General features: G+C 39.8%; 1 non-coding gene across 1 annotated transcript; it reads right to left on the bottom strand.

Annotated features, from left to right (window-relative positions):
- Positions 1–2,835: 2,835 nt before the first annotated feature.
- On the bottom strand, positions 2,836–2,942 carry LOC128285863 (small nucleolar RNA R71). The gene has a single exon (XR_008276410.1). It is a non-coding gene; the product is annotated as a small nucleolar RNA R71 (small nucleolar RNA).
- Between the last annotated feature and the right edge of the window lie 24,092 nt (positions 2,943–27,034).

The raw sequence follows: 27,034 nt of genomic DNA, 5'->3' as shown, positions 1-27,034 counted from the left end.
AACCCACGGTCCAGTAATTCTTGAATTTGGGCCTTAAGCTCCACAAGCTCCTTCAGTGCCATTTTGTAAGGGGTGATGGACACTAGAGCCGTACCAGGAAGGAGCTCAATCCCAAACTCCACTTCACGTTTTGGAGGTATCCTCGGTAGCTCTTCAGGAAAGACGTCCAAAAAATTCTTAACCATCCTGATATCCTTTAACGAAGAGCACCCAACATCCAAAACATTGACATAGGCCAAGAACGCTTCACAACCCTTGCGAACGAACTTCTCGGCCCTTAGTGCAGAAATTACATTACTCAAATAGTTTCGTCGTTCCCAAATTACCACTACTTTCTCATCTATCTCAGTTCTCAGTATAACCCATTTAGTGGCACAACCTAAGCTTACCCAATGTCTAACTAACCAATCCATGCCCAGCATTAGGTCGAATTCTCCGTAAGGTTGCTCTATAAGATCAGCCAAAAATATAATTCCTTGTATCTCCAAGGGAACATCTCTAATCATGTTATTTATCCGAACGGACTGCCTCAGCTGACTTAGAACAGTAATCTCACTCAGAGTGTTTTCAGCCATAATACCCAATATCTTAGACACAGAGCACGCTATGTATGAATGTGTAGACCCAACATCAATCAATACAGTATAAGGTACATTATGGATAAAGAACATACCCGTTATAACATCTGGAGCATCTCCGTCCTCTCAGCAACATCCAGCATATACCAGTGTCGGCTGCCTCACCTTGGTATGACCAGCACCTTTGCCCGGTGCTCCACGACCACGGCTCAAACCATTTCCACCCCTGGCCTGACCTCGACCTCTCGGTGGCTGCTGACCACCCCGCTGTACATTACCCAAACCAGTAGCTTGCATCTATTCGGGCCTCCATGGACAATCCCTGACACGGTGCTCTAATGATCCGCATCTCAAACATGCACCCATCTTTTTCCAACATTTTCCCTGGTGGCGTTTTCCACAATCAGCACAAAACTGCTATCTAGTAGAAGCAGCAGCAGGGGTCCTAACTTTGATTGGCTGATAAACCTTAATTTATACATATTCTTACCCCATGCTTAACACATTTTATGGATGATTTTTCCTTAGAATTGGTGAATTCGATGCTCCTAATGCCTTAATTTCATGTTTTATACTTAGGAGAGCATAGGAGAGTGAAAGGAATAAGAAACGGGCCAAAAACGGAGAAAATGGGCCAAAGTATGAAATCAACACGGCCTGGACTTCCTCACATGGGCAGACCACACGGTCGTGTCAATTTGGCAGATTCGAAGCACGATTCACACGGGCCTATCACACGGGTGTGTCCCTGCCGAGCCCAAGTTGAGTCCAAATCGAAAAAGGCTAATTTTGATGGCTCTTAGGCATTCCAAAGCCTATAAATACACCTTATAGGAGGAAGAAAAGGGACACACGGAATAGGGAGTATGGAATTACTCCAAGGAAGCTGATAGATCCATCTTAGAAGTCGGATTCACCATTAAGACTGAAGATCTCTCCTCAATTTCCCCTTCAGGAGTTTTAGGTTTTCTTTATGTTTTGTGTTCTTTATTATTCTAAGATGTTGTCTTATTTAGTTATGAACTAAAACCCCTAAATACCTAAGGGGAATGAAACCTAAGACGAATCTTGTTATTATTTTCTGAATTGTATGATAAATATTTAACATGTTCTTAATTATGTGTTCTTAATTCTTGTTTTGATATCCCAGGATACTGATTCAAGATAAGCTCTTATTCAGAGGAGGAATAGACCCTGTCTAAGAGTACATTTGTAATAATTAAGTGGAGTTGTTTACGCGCCTAGACATAGGGTGACAGGATTTTGCTAGATTAGGGTGAAACCTACTAAGGGGATCCATAGATCGAGTTAATGCAACCCTAGGGTGTTAATTAGAGAAAGTCTCAATTAGTCAATCTAGGGATTAGACGTTATTAGTCTTGAATAGGGATAATAACATAACTTAAAGATCTCTACGGAACAAGTTAAATGAATAAATCATCCGATTCGGAGCTAGAATAACAAGTACAGTCTAGGTGTATTTTTCCTTAGGTATTGTCTTAATTCAATCGATTTTCCTAAAAGCAATTCCCCAATTCTATTCTCTGTGAATTCTTAGTTTAGATAATTAGTTAGTTAAAACAAAAACCTCTTTATTCTTAGGCTAGATAATAAAAAGACAGTTATTACTAGTACTTTTAGTTCCTTTGGGTTCGACAATCTGGTCTTGCTAGAACTATACTACTGTTCGATAGGTACACTTGCCTACATCGCGATAATAGTTAGTTTCAAGAACGATTAATTATAAATAAAATTCTGAAATCTAAGGCGAAGCTTAAGATACACAGAGAACAAGCAAGAGGATGATACTCAACCCCCAATCGAAGAGATGGCTGAAAACCAAGACAATCAGCTACCTCCTGTAATTGCGGTTAATCAAAATCCTGCTCCACGCACTATGTATGATTATGCTAAACCTTCTTTAATAGGAACTAAATCAAGCATAGTTAGACCTTTTGTAGCTGCAAATACATTTGAACTGAAACCTAACAAAATTCAAATGATACAATAATTTGTTCAGTTTGATAGTTTGCAGGATGAGGATCCCAACACTCATTTAGCAAACTTTTTAGAACTATGATATACATTTAAAATTAATGGTGTTTCTGATGATGCCATTCGTCTTCAGTTTTTCCCTTTTTCATTGAGAAACAAAGCTAAACAGTGGTTGAACTCATTACCATGAGGGTCAATCACTAGTTGGGAACAAATAACTGAAAAATTTCTATTAAAATATTTTTCGTCGACTAAATCGGCTAAATTACTTAATGATATCTATTTTTTTGTGCAGATGGACTTAGAAACTCTTTACTATGCATGGGAGAGATACAAAGACTTATTGAGAAGGTGCCCTCACCATGGGTTACCACTTTGGCTACAGGTTCAAAAGTTTCATAATGGCCTAAATCCTTCAACTCGACAAATGGTTGACGCAGCTGCTAGCGGAACCATCAATAATAAAACACCTGAAGATGCCTACGAGTTTATAGATGAGATGTCACTGAATAACTATCAGTGGCAAGTCATGAGGACTAAGCTAACTAAAACAACAGGCGTTTATAACGTCGATTCAGTTATTATGCTGTCAAATCAGGTAGAACTTCTAAATAAAAAGATTGATGGTTTACTTGGTTCTACTCAGGTACATCCAGTAATGAGGTGCGAAATGAATGGAGGAGAAGCATGCATAGAGTATCAACCTTTCAACCCTAGCATCGAGGAAGAACAAGTCTAATATATGGGTAACAATAACTCTCAATCCCAAAATAACCCAATAGTAACACTTACAATGTAGGTTGGAGGAACCACCCCAATTTCTCGTGGGGCGGTCAAGGAAATCAAAGTGTAACACCCCTCGCCCGTATCCGATGCTAGGATGGGGTTCGTGGTCCTACCTAACTTAAGCTCAACTAACTAAATGAAACTGGGCCGTGAAATCTCAAATAATTTAAAACTTTTCTTTTCACAAACAATCTACCCCTAGCATGGGCTGACAAGCCCAAAATGTTCATCCGGGGTGGCTCGGAACCTAATCGAGAACTCATGAAAAACTTAGAAAAAATTCATGCAACAAAGCTCCACACGCCTGTGCGGGTATAGAGCACACGACTGTGTACTAGGGACACTCCCGTGTCCCAAACCTGTGTCTAAAAACCTGGGCATTCTGCCAAAACCACATGGCCCAAGTACACACCCGTGCCTTATAACCGTGTCATTCACACGGCCGAGACACATGGCCGTGTCTCTTGCCCGTGTACTACTAGCATGCATACTGACTTTATGACACGGCATGCACACACGCCCGTGTGGCCAACCCGTGTGCTAAAATGACTGTAAAAATTTAAGTGCAGGGGACGCACGGCCATAACACATACCCATGGGTGTGAACCGTGTGTCACCCACGGCCTAGACACATGCCCATGTGGAAAAACTAGGCTATTTCCCAAGCCCTTTTGTCACCTATTTGTACAACCTACACAAGATCATTTCAATAAATAAATCTCAGCGCAATAGACACTAATTCATCCATAGAAAGAACATTATATGCATTCATCAAAATGAATAATAGCCATTATTCCAGGCTTGATTACAAAATAAAAGGCTTTTGACTTAAGCCAAAATACATGAACGATTCTCTTAATACAACATCCTAGTATAGCCCTATACACGCCACTTTCAAAATTATAAATCAAACTATACCAAGTATTGCAGATGATAGTGTGATCGATATCTCTGACTTCAAGTGATCCTTAAGCTAGCTTGATAACACTGAAAGAAGAGGGAAAGAAAAGAGGTTAAGCATAAAGCTTAGTAAGTTGCATATGAATAAATATAAAACAACAATCTCACCATTAGTCATCATACTTATAGCTCAATGGTAAACATAATTTAACTTACTCATTATCATCTACTCGAGTCACATTCTCTAAATTAAACTCGTTACTCATGCTTACCATATAGGTACTTGTACCACTCACAACATAATTATTCTTTCCTTATCAAAGTTGATCTATAACTCTCATCATTGAAATGTTTGGAATACTACTGGATATTCTATGAATCTTCAACATGGGATATATTGCCGATGCCATGTCCCAGACATGGTCTTACATTGGATCTCATATGCGCGTGCTGATGCATGTCCCAGATATGTCTTACACTAGCACAACTCTTAGCCGATGCGTGTCCCAGACACATCTTACACTGGCTATCTCTGTTGAGGCCGATGCATGTCCCAGACATGTCTTACACTGGCACTTATCTTTGTGCCGGTGCCATGTCCCAGACATGGTCTTACACTGGCTATCATAGTATGGCTGATGCATGTCCCAGACATGTCTTACACTAGCCCTCGTCTAGATGCCGATGCCATGCCCCAGACTTGGTTTTACACTGGCTCTCATAATGTGGCCGAAGCATGTCCCAGACACTTCTTACACTGGAGCACAAATCACCCAATGCCTTGGCATGAATATCCAGTTCGTATCCTAATGTTTCAACGGAATATTTCTATTATCTCAAATATTACTAGACATTCTCAATTCATAACTTAACAACTCATACAATATCAATTCAATGGCGATATGAATACAAGTATTAACATTGTAGTTGTATCATTTACATACAACTTACCTCAGTTTACAAAAAGTACTTGGATATTCGGTTTAGTCAGTTTGCTTGGCCTTCCCCGGATCTAGGTTTGGATTTGGAAAATCTTGATCTATAATAGCAATATATACTTATTTAGTCACTAATTACAATTAGACAATTTTAAATTCACATCTTTCGTAAAATGACCATTTTCCCATATGCTCAAAATCGATTTTCATCGAATTTCTTTGTATCTTAGGCCTAACTGAACTATTTTTACTCTTATAGCAACTTCAAATTCTCACTATTTCACATGCTTATTAACTATTTTACAACTTATGCAAAATAGTCCCTTTAGGTGTTTTCATCCTAACACCTTTTACAAAAGTTGTTTATAACACAACTAGGACTCATATTCCTCCATAAAAACTCAATAAACATCACAAATCCTTTCATGGAACACTCTAAACTCTTGACCATTTTGCAAGATATCACCCTCATTTGAAAACTCATGCTTCAAGAGTCTCAAAAATGCAAAAATCATCAACAAAGGGTGTAGGGATCACTTACTTGTGAGGGCTTTTTGTTGCTGAAAGTTTTCAACCTTCAAAACTCCATTTTTACTGATATTTTCGGTGGAGAAGAGATATGGAGAAGAAAGAAATGATAGCTAGGCTTTTAGGCATTAATTTATCACCAAATCATGACATCATCCACCTAATACCTTGACTATTTACTTAAAATCATTCACATGGCCGGCCAACACTAATAAAAAGGGTGAAATTACCCTTTAAAAGTCCTCAATTGATGTTCTTTATCTATTTAACTCATTTAGGTACTAAAATGCAACTTGTTCCTTTTATGCGATTTAGTCTTTTTTGAAATTGGGCTAGAAAACCCTAAAATTAGCTCACAAAATTTTTCATGCACTAATAAAATCATACTATAACATCATAAAAATAATAAAATAATTTTTTTCTAACTTCGAATTTGTGGTCCCGAGATCACTGTTTCGACTAGGCTTTTAATCGGGCAGTTACACAAAGACTACAACATCCTCCGGGTTTACAACAACCATCCTATCAACAGGAAAAAAAGTCGAACCTTGAAGAGATGCTCTCAAAGTTTATATCGGTGTCAGAAACCCATTTTTAGAACACCGAGACAGCACTTAAAAATCAACAAGCGTCGATCTAAGGGCTCAAAACTCAGATAGACCAGCTTTCGAAACTAATCTCCGAATGACCATAAGGTAGCTTGCCAAGTAATACTGAATCCAACCCAAGGGAACAACTCAACGCGATTAATGTTCAAGATGAAAAAGGATTCGTTGAGCCTGAGCCAGAACTGAGGTAAGAAACTATGGTAGGCAGAGGTCAAGGTGAGGTAGGTTATAATAAAAACAAATTAGTGAATGTCGAATATAAACCTCGTGTACCATACTCCAATGCGACAAGGAAAGACCGCTCAGATAAACAATTTGGTAAATTTCTTAAACTCTTAAAAAAATTACATATTAACTTACTGTTTATTGAAGCGCTATCGCAGATGCCAAACGTAATGAAATTTTTAAAGGAGCTTTTAACAAATAAGCAGAAGTTGGACGAGGCGTCGCATGTGGAGCTAAACACAGTGTGCTCAGTTATTCTGCAAAATAAGTTACCGAACAAATTAAAAGATCTAGGGAGTTTTACGATTCCTTGCTTAATTGGTAGTTTAGATGTTAATAATGCATTAGCTGATTTAGGGGCTAGTATTAACGTCATGCCTTACAAAATGTTTAAGCAACTAGGTCACGGGAAACCCAAATAGACTAAGATGAGGATTCAATTAGCAGATAAAACTATAAGTTTACCTAGGGGTATTATTGAAGATGTGCTAGTTAAAATCGATAAATTTATATTTCCTGTTGACTTCATTATTTTAGACATAGAGGAGGATAGCAACATTCCTTTAATTCTAGGAAGGCCCTTTTTAGCAACTGCTAAAACAATTATTGATGTTGGCACAGGTGAACTCACACTCCGTGTGGGAGACAAAACAATCACCCTTCAAGCTCGCAATTCCGGCAACACATTGGAAATTGAAAGTGATTGTCTAAACCATTCTACTAAAACTGACAATATGGTGCAACCTTCTTTGTAGGAAATGAGTCTGAAGGAAGTACATGAGCCATTTTCAAGCAATAGTAGAGAACCTATTCATGAAGATTGAAGGCTAGAAATCGAGGAGCTAGATGAATGGCGGACGCAAAAACCGAGAACACCCGACAAACTGAATCTATGACAAAACAAGCTTAATACCTTTCCAAATCAACTTAAGGTTGGAGATAGAGTCTTATTTGATGCTGCAAATCCCCACATTGTCGCTACCACACCGAATGAAGAAATCCTTCTTACGGTACTCAGCATTTTCCCATTCAGTACAGTCGAGGTGAGTCATCCCAAGTTCGGCACTTTTAAGGTAAACAACACTTGTTTAAAACCTTACTTTGATGAGATTGATAGCAGGAATGAGGAGTATAAACTCCTAAAACCACCATGATCATTCAACGGAGAAGGTAAGTCGAGGTTAGACTACAAATAAGCGCTTCTCGGGAGGCAACCCGAGCACTAATTGTATTAACTTCTTTAAAATTTAGTCTTCAACACCTATCGTACTAACGGAGCTCTTGAATACAGGCTTTCCACAGAGACACGGGCAAGCACACGGGCGTGCTTAGAACCGTGTGAAAATAGGGCAAAGATTTCCCCAACCACGGGCTACGATAAAATGCCACAACCGTGTAACATGATCGTGGTCGAGCCTGCCAAAACAACACGGGCGTGCGACACGCTCGTGTGGAAGAACCATGGGCGAACCTATTAGATTGACACGGGCCAAGGTCTACATACATAGACGTGGGAGAAGCGAACAACGCCAGACACAGCCATGCGCACCCACAGGCCCAAGGAACACGGACGTGTATTAAATGTCAGATGCGCCCAAATTCAATATTCGCGAATCACACGGGCTAAAATTAGGGAACACGGGCGTGTTACCTGGCCGTGTGCCCCAAAATCTATAAATACCCTGCACTATTCATTGTCTTCCCCACTCAAAAACCCTAACCCTAGCCGCTGCAATTCCACACGACCTCCCCACCACGCCCGTGCGTTGCCCCCAACACCATTTTTGACGCTCAATCCTCCCTTCCTAGCGTTGAGAATGTCGTCTTCACATGGTAAAAAGGTCGTTGTCCCTGTTTCAAAGAAAAGGAATAGAGCGTCATCTTCCTCGGGTCCTACCGTAGAAGTTCATCACCCTTTCCTGAGGTTCCCCATCGGGCCCCAAGAAGAACTATTCCAAACACTTCGGGCCCAACCTTTAATTGCGGGCGACTGCATCGACTGGGCCGTGGTAGAACAAGTTCAGTTGGCTGAAGCGATTCGGGCCCTCCTAACCACCGACCCTTGGAAGCTATTCTTTGGGATTATCGAGCCAACATACCTTGCGATCACGATAGAATTATGCTCAACGTTCCATTTTCAGACCGTAATGACGAACTACAATGATCCCAGCATGGTCCAGTTTTGCCTAGGTGGGTTAGTCCGCCAGCTCAGCGTCCCAGAATTTAGTACGATGCTGGGTTTATATACAGAGGAATTCAAGGAGGAGAATGACTTACATGCTCTCAACCGCCACATCTATCTTTCTCCTTCACGGTGCTGGGACGCACTAGTACCAGGTGGGGCCACCTACAATCCTAGCCGTTCCAAGGCATCAACTCTCCCTCCATCTCTAAGGTACCTACACGCCATTTTGGTTGCCTCTATTATAGGATGGCGAGAGAGCACTGGCGTCGTCAACACTCACGACGCCTATTTTTAATGGTGTATGTCGCACGGGCACGTCATTGACCTTGCCTATTTAATCACCCTCGCGATTCAGCACCAGACGGAGCGGTACAGGAAGGGGGTCATTTCCATTGGCCCCTATGTTACTCGGTTGGCTCGACACGGGCTCTTGAGCACCGCAGCCTAAGAATCATCCTTAACCCTCATTGGCCAGATGTCTCCATAAGGCATCTCGAGTATACTTAGCATGAGGATGATCGAAAAGCGCCAAGGAACCTACCCTCCTTGATATCGTATTGCCCAATCTACCGAGGAGGAGGCCTACGAGGACATTCCTGATGATGTCCCTCCACAGCACGAGGACTCACCAACTCAGCCACCACCACCTTCTCGTCCAGTTCATGCGGCGGCTTCATATGCTGACATCTCTGAGCACCTCACTCGATTTGAGTAGCAGTGTTTTCAATGATTTTTGACGACATTGATGCTACTCTATAGTAGATTTGTCAGCACCTCCACATCTCATCGCCAGTCCCACCTCGCGAACCATCCAGCGATGAAGATGTTTAAAAACATTTATTTATTACTTTATATTTTTAATTTTTATTAAAACTACTTTTATTTTTATTAGATTTTAGAATTTTATTTTTAATTAACAATTTTGGTTATTTCTTTATGTGTAATTATTCTTCCTAATATCCCCTAAAAAGTTCTTGATTTCATCACAGTTATATACTGCTCTTAAGCTCATCATCGCATAGGAACTAAAAACTCTACCGGGAAAGGTTCTCCACGACTGCCATGTCCTGATCGACCACGACCATAGCTACCACTAGATATAATATTCTTTTGGCGCAGGACTTATGGACTAATTAACCTCTACCACCGTCGGAGTATCCATCTCCACTCTCGCACCTATTACTCTCCAAAACTCCAGTTCGAGGAATTCATCATACAGGAAGTTTCACTTCTCTCCTTATTCTTATTTTTATATTCTAATATCTATCTTTGTACATTGAGGGCAATGTACATCTTAAGTGTGAGGGGTATTTATTTCATTATAAGAAAAATCCCTAAATGACTGCCTTGTTCTCTTAGAAAGCTCTCATATCGTATTCAGGATAAATTTTGATTGATTTATGATGTTGATTGATATATCTTGAATTAAAACATAGACATTTATGCATTGATTGTTTAAACCTCAAGGCATTAGAGAATCAAGCATGATAACTTGATTTTTAAGAATTTAAAATCTTAGGTTGTTTCCCTACAGTTTAGGTATTACTTTGAGTTGGAATTCACCAGTTTTTAAACATCAAAAAGCCGTAATTTTTGTGAGATTTTTGAGCCTTTTGAGCATTTATTTCTTTCATGCTCACTTTTATTATTGCTTTGAGTATGTTAGTATTGCACTGTTATTCTAGAACTTGCTTGATTATGCATGTCAAGGCCACACCATCTGATTTGATATGTCAAGATGATAGAGGCACTTAGGATTAATCCACTCATGCCATGAAAAGCCTACCTCCACAATTAACCCCTAGTAAACCCCCTTGAGCCTAACAAGCCACTTTTTTGTATTACCCTTAATATTAACCCTTAAGCATTGTTGAAATCCCCTAAATTAATCCCCATTTTTGTCGAGATTTGAGTTGAATAAATTGCTTAGCTATGTCTTGTTTTTAATAGTTAGTCCATGTTATTTAACTTGTTCTTAAGAAAAATGTATACATATTAGTGATGATCTTCTGTTTTTAAGCTTTAGTATTTAGATTCCATAGTCAGAGAAGGAGTTATGTTGTACGTAAGTGATGATTAAATATTTTTCTAGTTAAGTAATTTTTTAACTCAATCTCGATCCTAACCTTTTCTTTTAGCTTGTGACCACACCTGTAACGCCCCGAACCCGAGACCATCGCCGGTGTCGGACACGAGGGGTTAGCAAGCCAAGTTCACTTGTTTTGCCCATCCATTGGACATTTCCAGTCAGGCTGGAAAAACTGCGTCACTGTCGCCTTAAAAATCATATCTCGAGTTTCAAAACTCGGAAACTGGTTTCGTAAATTTTCCCTGAATTTAGACTCATATATCCATCCATGGATTTATTTCTAGAATTTTGGTCGGGCCAATTGGTACAGTTTATTAGTTAAAGTCACCCATGTTACAGGGATCGACTGCTCTGACCTTCGCGCGGTATAACTTGAATATCTCTCTGTACAGGGCTTTAATGCTGGTGCCGTTTGTTTCTAATGAAACTAGACTCAAAATGGAATCTGTACATATAAGGTATGTCTCCTAATTATTTCTGGATAATTTATAGTAAATTTTAAAGTTGCGACAGGGAACCCAGAAACCGTTCTGGCCCTGTCTCACAATAGCTTTAATATCTCTTAACATGTAACTCCTATGACCATTTCGTTTCTTCCATATGAAAATAGACTCATCAATGTTCATTTACATAGCTGATTCACTATTTAATACCATTCCTACAAATTTTGGTGATATTTCACATTCACGTTACTGCAGCTGGCAGCATCTGTTTTTAAGGTAGGTCTTACCTATTTTGTAGTCTCCATGAACCAACTAGTCTTGCCTTACATAGGTCCACATATGATCATTTTAACCATGCCAATGGCTGATCATGTGACCAACATTCCCATTTCCAATTCATAGTCACATCATGACTCCATATATATATATACAAACCGCAAATAGTTTAAGTTGATACTTCACTATTACGAGCCATTTTCGCATGGCCGTACACATATACATCATAACATATTTAAACCAACAAGGGTAGTCCTATACATGCCATTTCAAGTTCAACCAAGAATTTATACCAAAATGGGGGCTTGATAGTGTGGATGACTTCGACTTCAACGATCCCGAATCCGATTGCTATCGAGCGAAATATAGAAAACCGAGAGTCAAAGCGGCGAGTAAGCATTTTTATGCTTAGTAAGTCTCAAGGAATATAATCAACTCTAATTACAGCAATACATTCACATAGTTAAATGCATCATTTCATTAATGCACATTCACATAATCATACTTACTTCACCATCCCAACTCTTATGTTCATACACAAATAACGGCTTCATTAAGGCCGATAACTCGTTCCATCATAGGAGCGGATATTCACACGCTCTACTCCTAGCGCGCAAAGCACACACCGCACTTACCTTGTCATTGGGAAATTTCACAAGTGCATTAGCTGAAATTTTCCAGCAAGCTTATAATTTTCAAATCACATACCTTCGAGTTTAACCGGATGTCGCTACTCGATCAATCGCCTTGGGACATAGCCGGTTATGGTAACCCGCACCAAGGCCTACGGGACTTAACCCGGATATCACGATTTGCACAAATGCCTTGGTCTTAGCCGGATAGAATGACTCGCACGAATGCCTTGGTCTTAGCCGGATGTAGCCACTAGCACAATTGCCTTCGGTCTTAACCGGTTATAATTTCCAGCATAATTGTCTTGAGGCTTAGCCCGGATATCAATCAATTTCTCATGCACACATACATCAATAATCATTGGACATACATATTTATTTTCGTTACTAAGGCTCAAACACAATTATAATCACTAACATAATCGCCTTGGGACTTAGCCCGGTATCATTCGAATACTCATACACATAAATCAATAATCAATACATCCATATTTCATTCCACATAATTCAAGTAAGGTCACTTCTTGAGGACTTACCTCGGATGTTGTCGAACGGCTTTTACGGCTATTCGATTACTTTTCCCTTCCCTTGTCCAATTGTGGCCCTCTTAGCTCTTGAGCTAATTCAAACAAATTCAATTTATCAAAACCTCATTGTGCTAGCTTATGGCGAATATGACAAGAAATTTAAATGGTCATATGGCCACCCTTTAGCTTGAATACACAATGGTCATGCACATTTTATACTACATCAAGCAATTCAATACAATTTATTCGAGCATCAAGGAATAGCTAAGGCCTTCAATAGGCTACCCAAGGCCGAATATACTTGTCCATGTTGAGGCCAATTATGCACTTAATACCACACAAAAACAGCATGCATTTTACTAGTTAATGCTTTGCATATTGTAGCTCAAAACATACAATATAGCATCAAGCACTCATATGTGTGCTAGGCCGAATGTGCTTACAATTTCACAATTATTCTTCAACATCTTCTTCTTTAAACAAACTTATTCATCACTTCCTTCATAACCAAAACATCATGTGCAACATATATATACATATATGAGCATGGCCGAATTTCAAGGTGTCCATAGCCATCCAAAACACAAATTTTAACTAACATGCAAGAAGCATGAACCATGCTCATGAATGCATCATGGCGAATATGACAATCATGCTCCTTTTCAACTTCAATCATGATAAAACAAAAGAAAGCTCAAAATCTTACTCAAGAGTAGACAATCCATCATTGCATGCATCATCATCAAGCTTCACACTTAGCATGCAATGGCTTTATCACCATAACAACTTTGGCCAAATACCATTTCCATGGCTTAACAAAGATTTGAGCCATGGCTAACATGCACATCAAGTTAGCAACCAAAACATGCATGAAACTCCTAACACAACCTCATACATACCTTAATCTTGATGCAAACTTAGCCAAATCTCCTTCTAGATCTCTTCCAAACCAAGCATGAAGCAAAAATCCTCCTTCTTCCTTAGTTTTGGCTCAAAGAAAGGATGAACAAAATTTTTTCTTTCCTTCTCTACAAATCACGGCAATGGGGGATTACCACACTCACACACATTTTTTTTCATTTTTTATCACCCATACACCTTTGTTTATTATTTCACCCTAATGCACCAACAAAACATGTTTCATGACATGTTTAGCCCATCCTCCTTGTCATGGCCGCCACCACCTATAAAAGGGAATTTGACATGCAAGTCCATTATTTTGCATGCATGCTTTAATTAGTCATCACACATTTCCTATCATACTTTCAAAGTTCATTACTAAGTCCTTTCTTGTGGAATTCACCCTTATAACACTAAATCAATCATCATAAAATGTCATACATGAGCACACACATATTATAGGCATCAAAATAAATTTTAATTATTTTTATGCCTCGGTTTTGTGGTCCCGAGACCACCTTCCGACTAGGGTCAATTTTGGCTGTCACAACTCTCCCCACTTAAGAAATTTTCGTCCCAGAAAATCTTACCGTAAATAGGTTTGGATATCGCTCTTTCATAGAGTTCTCGGTCTCCCAAGTAGCTTCTTCTATCCCGTGCTTGAGCCATAACACTTTTACTAGCGGAACCCGCTTGTTTCACAACTCTTTCACTTCTCGTGATAGGATACGAATCGGTTCTTCCTCATAACTCATATTAGCTTGAATTTCAATTTCTGATGGACTAATCACGTGCGATGGATCGGATCTATAGCGTCGAAGCATCGAAACGTGAAAGACATCGTGAACCTTTTCGAGTTCGGGGCAAAATCAAACGATATGCCACCGGATCGACTCGCTTCGGATATCTCATATGGCCCAACGAACCTCGGGCTCAACTTGCCCTTACGGCCGAATCGAGTATCTTTTTCCAAGGCGATACCTTGAGAAACACTTTATCACCCACGATACTCGATATCCTTACGCTTCAGTCCGCGTCGACTTCGACGATCGGAGGCTATCTTGAGACTTTCACGGATTACTTTCACTTTCTTCAGCATCCCTAATCAAATCCACCGAAAAATCTTGCTTTCACCGAGCTCACCAAAACAATGGTGTACGGCATTTACGACCGTACAAGGCCTCGTAGGGTGCCATCTTAATACTTGATTGAAAGTTTGTTGTTGTAAGCGAATTCAATCAACGGCAAATACCGCTCCCATGAACCACTAAACTCGAGGACGCAACATCTTAACATATCCTCAAGTATCCGAATTATCCGCTCGGATTGACCATCGGTTTGGGGGTGAAAGGCGGTGCTAAAATGCAACTTGGTACCCAAAGCTTCTTGCAACTTTTTCCAAAATCGCGAGGTAAATCTCGGATCTCTATCCGACACGATGGAAATAGGCACCCCGTGTAATCTCACAATCTGAGAAACGTACAATTCAGCTAATTTGTCCATTGAAAAATCCGTACGTATGGGGACAAAGTGGGCCAACTTAGTCAATCGATCTAGCACGACGCAAACCGCATCCTTCTTACTTGCTGACAATGGCAGTCCGGATACAAAGTCCATTGTGACTCGATCCCATTTCCACTCGGGTATCGTGATTGGCTGAAGTAATCCTGAAGGCACCTGATGTTCCGCTTTCACTTGTTGACATATTAAACATGTTGAAACAAAGTCGGAGATGTCTCGCTTCATACCATGCCACCAAAACCGACGTTTCAAATCATTGTACATCTTCGTACTCCCGGGTGGATTGCCATTCGGCTACAATGGGCTTCATTCAAATTATCGAAATGAGTTCAATTCTTTGGAACACACAGACGACTTTTGAACCTCAAACAATCGTCATCATCGATTTGAAACTCAAATCCTTGTTCGAACACACTCACTGTTTTGCGCCAACTCGTCGTCGACTTTACGAGCTTCTCGAATTTGATGTATCAATAGTGGTTTGGCTTTCAATTCAGCTACTAACACACTATCGGATCAAATGCACAAGTGCACGTTCATCGCTCGTAAAGCGAATAATGATTTACGACTCAAGGCATCCGCAACCACATTCGCCTTTCCCGGTGATAGTCAATGACCAGCTCGTAATCCTTTAACACTCGAGCCAACGTCTTTGTCGCAGATTTAAGTCTCTTTGGATCATCAAATATTTGAGACTTTTGTGATCCGAGTATACATGGCACCTTTCACCAAATAAGTAATGTCGCCAAATCTTTAAAGGCGAATACGATGGCGGCCAATTCGAGATCATGAGTCCGATAATTTTTCTCATGTGGCTTTAATTGCCTCGACGCGCAGGCCACAACTCGACCTTCTTGCATTAATACGCAACCTAACCCAAGTAGAGAGGCGTCGCTATAGATGACAAACTCTTTGCTTGGACCGGGTTGCACTAGAATTGGGGCTTCATCAAATAAGTTTTCATTGATCGAAACTTTTTGGCATTTCTCCGTCCATTCGAACTTAACATCCTTTTGGAGTAGCCGTCATCGGCGTGGCTATCGTTGAGAAGCCTTTTACAAATCGTCGGTAATAACCGACAAGCCCCAAAAAGCTCGAACCTCGAAATATTTCTGGAGGCTTCCAATTAAGTATGGCTGAAATTTTATTGAATCGACTCGAATACCCGATGAGATACCACATGACCCAAGAAGCTAACCTCTCTTAACGTAACTCACACTTGCTTGAACTTAGCATATAATTGCTTATCCCGTAAAATTTGCAAAGACTAACCGCGGTGTTCAAAGATGTTCGGTCTCATTTCTTGAATAGACCAAGATGTCATCAATGAACACGACTACGAATCGATCCAAATATGGTCTAAAGATCCGATTCATTAAATCCATAAATACCGCGAGGGCATTAGTGAGCCCAAACGGCATCACTAGGAACTCATCTTGACCATATCTCGCTTAAGGCGGTCTTGGGTACGTCCAGAATCTCGATTCGCAATTGATAATAGCCCGATCTCAAATCTATTTTCGAGAACACCGAGGCTCCTTTAGTTGATCGAACAAGTCATCGATACGTGGCAACGGATATTTGTTCTTTATTGTCGCTTTATTAAGTCGACGATAATCGATGCACAAACCGCATGGTTCCATCCTTCTTTTCACAAACAACACCGGCGCACCCAAAGGCGAAAAACTCGGCGAGCAAAACCTCTATCCACCAATTCTTGCAATCGAGCTTCCAACTCCTTTAATTCGTTGGTGCCATACGATACGGAGCTATCGAAATTGAAGTGGTACCAGGTACCAATTCGATGCCAAATTCTATTTCCCGAACAGGTGGTAAACCCGGCAATTATTCAGGGAAAACATCCGGGTATTCACAAACCACGGGCACAGATTCGGTTTCTTTTCGATTCCTTGTCATCGAAAGCACGACGCAAGGTACGCTTCGCACTCTTTTCTTACATATTTTCGGGCCAACATTGCGATATTACGGTGGCAACCCCTTTAAGTCCGTAGACTTAACCCGAATTATCTCGTTATTCGCGACCTCAAATCGATAGTCTTGCTTTTGCAATTTACGACCGCATCGTGCATGGTCAACCCATCCAAACCAAGAATAACGTCAATTCATCGAACGGCAAAAGCATCAAGTCCGCGGAAACAAGAACCTCGGAACACTAGGGGACTTTTCTTGCACACTTTGTTGACAAGCACGTAATGACCCAAAGGGTTTGACACCAATTACAAACTCGAGAGACTCAATAGGCAAAGTCTTCTTTGGATGCTAAGGTTTCACATATATAAGATTGAGTAGAACCGGGGTCAATCAAAGCAATCACATTAGTATTGAAAAGAGTGAAAGCACCGTAATGACATCCGGAGGCGATCCTCGGCGTCGCGGCGTATGGCATAAGTCCTCGCAGAGCACGAGCCTCGATCGATGGTAGCATCTCTAGATCCTCTCGACCGCCATCGACATTGCCCATATTTCTAGGTGGCCTACCTCGGCGATGGTAGCACCCGAGTTTCCACTCGACTCACATTCTGCTCAAGCATCCTCGGGCAATCCTTCCTAAAGTGGTCGGCCGATCCACACTTATAGCAGGAGCGATCACGAAACCAACAGCTCCCGAATGCCATTTGCCACAATGTTGACACTCCGCCTCTCTCGGCGATCATTTCCACCATCGGCGATCGAAGTGACTCATGTGGTCACAGGGTCGATCGCGTCCTCGTCTAGAAAAGCCCAAAGCGCCTCTAGACCGGTTCACATCATCTCGAAATCTCTTGATTGCTGTTGAAGAGACTTTCCGAGGACCTCTTCGAATTCTCCGGTTCCCACATCAGCTTTTGTTTCTCCTTTCTAAGCTCTTCGACTTTACAAGCTCGCTCAACAAGTACTACGATCTCTCGTATTTCAAGAATGCCAACGAACATCCTTATATCATCATTCAGCCCATCCTCGAAGCGTTTACACATAATAGCTTCGGACGAAATGCATTCTCGCGTGACGACTAAGCCTCACAAATTTTCGTTCATAGTCGGTAACCGACATAGAACCTTGCTTAAGATCAAGAAATTCCTTCGCTTTTGGTCGATGAATCTCGACCGATATACTTTTTTTTTTTCTAACTTGGTTTGAAAGAATTCCCAAGTCACTTGCTCTCTAGGTACCACAGAAGTCGAGTACTCCACCAATAGTAGGTGGAATCACGTAGCAAGGAGATGGTACACTTTAAGCACTCATCGGTGTACAAGATAGCTCATCGAGCACCGGATAGTGTTGTCCAACCAAAATTCAGCTCGTTCGGCATCATCATCATCCGTAGCTTTAAATTCAGTGGCCCCATGTTTTCGAATCCTATCGATTGGGGCTTACTTGACCTTATTTGGTCGATTCTCGGAGGTATTGTAGGTCTTGGGGTTGCATTTGTCGGGAATGGAGGTTGTGGGACAGCCGTGTTAGTTCGAATGTATTGATTAAACCATTCGTTCATCACACTATAAAAGGCTTGCCTAGCCTCATCATTCGGATTGCTGGCCATAGGTTGAGAGTCCGTCGGTGCTGTCCTTGTCGGGGAGCAGGCGCCACACTCTCCACATCATCAGCTATTGCTCGGTTGGGATCGGGATCCATTGCTATAAACAAACTCAAAGTCAAATTGTCAGAAATCACCACACTATCGATTCATCATTTAATGGCATGTATAGCTAGACCCCAAACACCTCACGGTAGTCCTAGAATCGACTAAACCGTGGCTCTGATACCAATAAAATTGTAACGCCCTGAACCCGAGACCATCGCCGGTGTCGGACACGAGGGGTTAGCAAGCCAAGTTCACTTGTTTTGCCCATCCATTGGACATTTCCAGTCAGGCTGGAAAAACTGCGTCACTGTCGCCTTAAAATTCATATCTCGAGTTTCAAAACTCGGAAACTGGTTTCGTAAATTTTCCCTGAATTTAGACTCATATATCCATCCATGGATTTATTTCTAGAATTTTTGGTCGGGCCAATTGGTACAGTTTATTAGTTAAAGTCACCCATGTTACAGGGATCGACTGCTCTGACCTTCACGCGGTATAACTTGAATATCTCTCTGTACAGGGCTTTAATGCTGGTTCCGTTTGTTTCTAATGAAACTAGACTCAAAATGGAATCTGTACATATAAGGTATGTCTCCTAATTATTTCTGGATAATTTATAGTAAATTTTTAAAGTTGCGACAGGGAACCCAGAAACCGTTCTGGCCCTGTCTCACAATAGCTTTAATATCTCTTAACATGTAACTCCTATGACCATTTCGTTTCTTCCATATGAAAATAGACTCATCAATGTTCATTTACATAGCTGATTCACTATTTAATACCATTCATACAAATTTTGGTGATATTTCACATTCACGTTACTGCAGCTGGCAGCATCTGTTTTTAAGGTAGGTCTTACCTATTTTGTAGTCTCCATGAACCAACTAGTCTTGCCTTACATAGGTCCACATATGATCATTTTAACCATGCCAATGGCTGATCATGTGACCAACATTCCCATTTCCAATTCATAGTCACATCATGACTCCATATATATATATACAAACCGCAAATAGTTTAAGTTGATACTTCACTATTACGAGCCATTTTCGCATGGCCGTACACATATACATCATAACATATTTAAACCAACAAGGGGTAGTCCTATACATGCCATTTCAAGTTCAACCAAGAATTTATACCAAAATGGGGGCTTGATAGTGTGGATGACTTCGACTTCAACGATCCCGAATCCGATTGCTATCGAGCGAAATATAGAAAACGAGAGCCAAAGCGGTGAGTAAGCATTTTATGCTTAGTAAGTCTCAAGGAATATAATCAACTCTAATTACAGCAATACATTCACATAGTTAAATGCATCATTTCATTAATGCACATTCACATAATCATACTTACTTCACCATCCCAACTCTTATGTTCATACACAAATAACGGCTTCATTAAGGCCGATAACTCGTTCCATCATAGGAGCGGATATTCACACGCTCTTACTCCTAGCGCCAGCAAGCACACACCGCACTTACCTTGTCATTGGGAAATTTCACAAGTGCATTAGCTGAAATTTTCCAGCAAGCTTATAATTTTCAAATCACATACCTTCGGAGTTTAACCGGATGTCGCTACTCGATCAATCGCCTTCGGGACATAGCCCGGTTATGGTAACCCGCACCAAGGCCTACGGGACTTAACCCGGATATCACGATTTGCACAAATGCCTTCGGGTCTTAGCCCGGATAGAATGACTCGCACGAATGCCTTCGGGTCTTAGCCCGGATGTAGCCACTAGCACAATTGCCTTCGGGTCTTAACCCGGTTATAATTTCCAGCATAATTGTCTTCGGGGCTTAGCCCGGATATCAATCAATTTCTCATGCACACATACATCAATAATCATTGGACATACATATTTATTTTCGTTACTAAGGCTCAAACACAATTATAATCACTAACATAATCGCCTTCGGGACTTAGCCCGGGTATCATTCGAATACTCATACACACATAAATCAATAATCAATACATCCATATTTCATTCCACATAATTCAAGTAAGGTCACTTCTTGAGGACTTACCTCGGATGTTGTCGAACGGCTTTTACGGCTATTCGATTACTTTTCCTTCCCTTGTCCAATTGTGGCCCTCTTAGCTCTTGAGCTAATTCAAACAAATTCAATTTATCAAAACCTCATTGTGCTAGCTTATGGCGAATATGACAAGGAATTTAAATGGTCATATGGCCACCCTTTAGCTTGAATACACAATGGTCATGCACATTTTATACTACATCAAGCAATTCAATACAATTTATTCGAGCATCAAGGAATAGCTAAGGCCTTCAATAGGCTACCCAAGGCCGAATATACTTGTCCATGTTGAGGCCAATTATGCACTTAATACCACACAAAACAGCATGCATTTTACTAGTTAATGCTTTGCATATTGTAGCTCAAAACTTACAATATAGCATCAAGCACTCATATGTGTGCTAGGCGAATGTGCTTACAATTTCACAATTATTCTTCAACATCTTCTTCTTTAAACAAACTTATTCATCACTTCCTTCATAACCAAAACATCATGTGCAACATATATATACATATATGAGCATGGCTGAATTTCAAGGTGTCCATAGCCATCCAAAACACAAATTTTAACTAACATGCAAGAAGCATGAACCATGCTCATGAATGCATCATGGCGAATATGACAATCATGCTCCTTTTCAACTTCAATCATGATAAAACAAAAGAAAGCTCAAAATCTTACTCAAGAGTAGACAATCCATCATTGCATGCATCATCATCAAGCTTCACACTTAGCATGCAATGGCTTTATCACCATAACAACTTTGGCCAAATACCATTTCCATGGCTTAACAAAGATTTGAGCCATGGCTAACATGCACATCAAGTTAGCAACCAAAACATGCATGAAACTCCTAACACAACCTCATACATACCTTAATCTTGATGCAAACTTAGCCAAATCTCCTTCTAGATCTCTTCCAAACCAAGCATGAAGCAAAAATCCTCCTTCTTCCTTAGTTTTGGCTCAAAGAAAGGATGAACAAAATTTTTTCTTTCCTTCTCTACAACTCAAGGCAATGGGGGATTACCACACTCACACACATTTTTTTTCATTTTTTATCACCCATACACCTTTGTTTATTATTTCACCCTAATGCACCAACAAAACATGTTTCATGACATGTTTAGCCCATCCTCCTTGTCATGGCCGGCCACCACCTATAAAGGGGAATTTGACATGCAAGTCCATTATTTTGCATGCATGCTTTAATTAGTCATCACACATTTCCCTATCATACTTTCAAAGTTCATTACTAAGTCCTTTCTTGTGGAATTCACCCTTATAACACTAAATCAATCATCATAAAATGTCATACATGAGCACACACATATTATAGGCATCAAAATAAATTTTTAATTATTTTTATGCCTCGGTTTTGTGGTCCTGAGACCACCTTCCGACTAGGGTCAATTTTGGGCTGTCACAACACCCCTAACCAAACCTCATTACAACCCTCTAAAGACCTTTTGATTGATGTATCATCTTAAATCATAGTGGTGGAGATTTGATTTTCCCGCAAGCCTATGGTAATGACTTTTCATTATTGACTATTGAGTGCTTCATTTATTGTCCTTACACACCTCGAGTAATTTGAGTGAATCTTTAGCGAGGATGTGAAACTCTGTGATATTCTAAATTAAATTACTTAGACGAGGGGAGACACCTATGTTTGCATGATTAAATACTCAATTTGGAATGTTTGAAACTTTTATGTTCTTTTAGTTGAATTCTCAATGTATGATTACCTATGGATTATTTTGAGATATTATCGATAGAAATTAAAAGTTGAGAAGAATTTATTTTGATTATGAGTCGAGAATTTTGCTTGAGGACAAGCAAATGCTTAAGTGTGGGGGTATTTGATAAACTGTAATTTATACATGTTCTTACCCCATGCTTAACACATTTTATGGATGATTTTTCCTTAGAATTGGTGAATTCGATGCTCTTAATGCCTTAATTTCATGTTTTGTACTTAGAAGAGCATAAGAGAGTGAAAGGAACGAGAAACGGGCCAAAAACAGAGAAAATGAGCCAAAGTACGAAATCAACACGGCTTGGATTTCCTCACACGGGCAGACCACATGGTCGTGTCAATTTGGCAGATTCAAAGCTCGATTCACACGGACGTGTCCCTGCCGAGCCCAAGTTGAGTCCAATTTAAAAAAGGCTAACTTTGAGGGCTCTTAGGCATTCCAAAGCCTATATATACACCCTAGAGGAGGAAGAAAAGGGACACACAGAATAGGGAGTATGGAATTACTCCAAGGAAGCCGATTAATCCATCTCAGAAGCTGGATTCACCATCAAGACTGAAGATCTCTCCTCAATTTCCCCTTCAGGAGTTTTGGGTTTTCTTTATGTTTTGTATTCTTTATTATTCTGAGATGTTGTCTTATTTAGTTATGAACTAAAACCCCTAATTACGTAAGGGGAATGAAACATAAGATGAATCTTGTTATTATTTTCTAAATTGTATGATAAATATTTAACTTGCTCTTAATTATGTGTTCTTAATTCTTGTTCTGATATCCCAGGATATTGATTCAAGACAAACTCTTATTCAGAGAAGGAATAGACCCTGTCTAAGAGTGCATTTTTCATAATTAAGTGGAGTTGTTTGCGTGCCTAGACATAGGGTGATAAGATTTTTTCGGATTAGGGTGAAACCTAATAAGGGGATCCATAGATCGAGTTAATGAAACCCTAGGGTGTTAATTAGAGAAAGGTTTCAATTATTTAATCTAGGGATTAGACGTTATTAGTCTTGAATAGGGATAATAACATAACTTAGGGATCTCTACTGTAACACCCCGTACCCGAGTCCGTTACCGGAGTCGAACACAAGGTGCACACAGACTTAACTTAATCATTTCACAGTCCATTTAAAATTTTCCAGACGAGCTGGTTACTGCATCACTGTCACCTTAAAAATCATATCTTGAGTTTCAAAGCTCGAAAATCAATTTCGTAATTTTTCCCTGAAATTAGACTCATATTTCCATCTACTTATTTTTTGCTAGAATTTTTGGTTGGGCCAATTAGTACAGTTTATTAGTTAAAGTCTCCCCTGTTACAGGGATTGACTACACTAACCTTCGCGCATTACAACTTGAATATCTCCCTGTACAGGGCTTCAATACTGATTTCGTTTGTTTCTATAGAACCTATACTCAAAGAGGAATCTGTACATATATATCATGACTCCTAATTATCTCTGGTTAATTTATAATGAATTTCCAAATTCGGAACAGGGGATCCAGAAACCGTTCTGGCCCTGTTTCACGAGAACTTTAATATCTCTTAACATATAACTCATATGACCGTTTCGTTTCTTCCATATGAAAGTAGATTCATCAAAGTTTATTTACATAATTTATTCACTATTTAATTCCATTCCTACAATATTTAGTGATTTTTAAAAGCCACACTACTGCTGCTGTCAGCATCTGTTTTCAAGGTAAACTTTACCTATTTCGTGGTTTCCATGGACCAACTAGAGTTTTGTCATACATAGGTCCACATATAATCATATTTAGCCATTCCAATGGCTGATCATTTGCCCAACAATTCCATTCCAGTCCATAGTCATATCATGAAACCATACATATATACATAAACACAAATGGTCTAATGCCATACTCCACTTTTACGAGCCATTTTCGCATGGCTGTACACACATACATCACAAAACGTACTTGAAAAAAACAGCAAAGGGTAGTCCTATACATGCCATATCCAGAGTTCAACTAAAAGAGTACCAAAAGGGCTTTGATAGTGTGGATGACTTGACTTGATGATCCCGAATCCGATAGCTAACGAGCAAAATCTATAAAATAGAGAGCCAAAGCAACGGGGTAAGCATTTTAATGCTTAGTAAGTCTCAAGTAATGAAATCAGCTTTGACTAAAGTATTGCATTCACATAGCTAAATGAATCACTTTAGTAATACACATTCTCATAATCATACTTACTTCACACCTCATCAACATATACACACACAAGGTATCAACCTATCTAAGAGCCGAAAGTTCGTTAGTCGATTGAACGAATAGTATTTCAAACTAATCAACTTTTCCGATGCACATGCAAACATACCTTATCGTTTGGGTTTTTCGAGCGTATTAATTGAATTTATTGCAGCACAAAACGCTCACCTTCAAACCAAGTTTCTTTGAAATTTAGCCGGATATAACCACAAGCACAATTGCCTTCAGGTCTTAACCCGGATTTGGTAACTTGCACAAATGCCTTCGGGTCTTAGCCCGGATATAACAACTCGCACGAATGCCTTCGGGTCTTAGCCCGGCTATAGCAACTCGGACAAATGCCTTCGAGTCTTAACCCGGATATAATCACTAGCATAAATGCCTTCGGGGCTTAGCCCGGGTATCATTCAATTGCTCACGCACACATATATCAAAAATCACGACACGTCCATATTTCATTTTCGTTACTAAGGCTCAAACACAAAACATTTATCAAACCTTTCCAATTTCAGCTCAATAGCCACACACAAAGAGCATGATTTCAATTGACTTTACAATGTAGTCCCTACGCACATTCAGCTATCCGCCATAATATGACAAATCATTTCAATATAATACAAGTAGGATCATTACTCGAAGACTTACCTCGGACGTGGTCGAGCGATTTCGACGGCTATTCGACTACTTTTTCCTTCCCTTTATCGGATTTAGCTCCCCTTTGCTCTTGAGCTTAATTTAACAAATAAATTGATTTAATCATTTGAGCATCGAAAAGAGGAATTCAAGGTACTTAGCCCACATATATTCATTAGACCTTAAAGTCACATATGTACGGAAATCACGAATCAAACTCAACACATTAGTTAGTACTCTTCCTTAGCTGAATTTTCTAAGTCAAGATAAAGCCTTCAACATGCTTACTCATGGCCGAACAACACATCAACCTAGGTACTCATTCATGTGGCTGATTATGCATGTTGGTGTTGAGGCCAATTACATGTTTAATACCACACATGAATGGCATACATTTTACTAACTAATGCATTACATATTGTAGCTCAATACACATCTATCATTTACTTCATAACCGAAACATCATCACAAGCAAATATATACCTTGAAATAGTATATATGTCATACCAATACATCATGTGCAAACATATATACATGTAAGTGCAAGGGCCGAATCTCAAGTTGCTTATACCCAAATATAAGCATATATCCAAAGCTCAAATCTTACCTACCATGCAATATGCATAAATCATACTTATGGATATACCATGGCCGAATACACCACAACACCATACCGTTTCAATTTTGGTCATGGTTAAACAAAGAACTTAATGTCTCACTCAAAAAAAATGCTAAAAGAAAATCCAAGAGTCTTCAATCCACCATCACATGTACCATTATCAAGCTTCATATTTAGCATGCAATGGCATTAACACAACATCCACCTTGGCTGAATATCATCCCATGACATAGCAAAGATTTGAACCATGGACTAATTAGAACTCAAGCTAGCAACTAAAAACATGCATGAATCTCATGGAACACCATCAAACATACCTTAACTTAGATGCAAATATGGCCGAATATCTTCAACCTTTCTCCTTTCAAACCGGCCAAGAAGAACCAAAGGTTGAAGCTTTTCTTTTCTCTTTGTATTTTCTTCCTAGTTTTGGCTCAAAGAAAGGATGAACAAATTTTTTTTTTCTTTCTTTCTCTTCAACTCACGGCAATGGGGGGGGGGAATCACACACCTTCTCTCTTTTTTTTTCATTTCTTTATTCCTCACCTTAGTTTAATATTTCCTCCCATATTGCACCAACAAAACATGTCTATGACATGTTTTGCCCATCCTCCTTGTCATGGCCGCCACCACTTATAAAAGAGGGTATTTGACATGCAAGACCATTGTTTTGCATGCATGCTTTAATTAGTCATCACACATTTCCCTATCCTACTTTCAAAGTTTACTACTAGGTCCTTTTAGTGAAATTCACATATATAACCCTAAATCAAATCATCAAAAATGTCACACACGAATTAACACATATCATAGGCATCAAAATGAATATTAAATTATTTTTATGCCTCGGTTTTGTGGTCCCGAAACCACATTCCGACTAGGGTCGTTTTAAGGCTGTCACATCTACGGAACAAGTTAAATGAATAAATCGTCCGATTCGGAGCCAGAATAACAATTACAGTCTAGGTGGATTTTTCCTTAGGTATTGCCTTAATTCAATCGATTTTCCCAAAAGCAATTCCCCAATTCT

The sequence above is a fragment of the Gossypium arboreum genome, chromosome 12, assembly GCF_025698485.1.
Source record: "Gossypium arboreum isolate Shixiya-1 chromosome 12, ASM2569848v2, whole genome shotgun sequence".
In the NCBI taxonomy this organism is placed as follows: domain Eukaryota; kingdom Viridiplantae; phylum Streptophyta; class Magnoliopsida; order Malvales; family Malvaceae; genus Gossypium; species Gossypium arboreum.
This window is presented reverse-complemented; position numbering and strand designations above follow the sequence as displayed.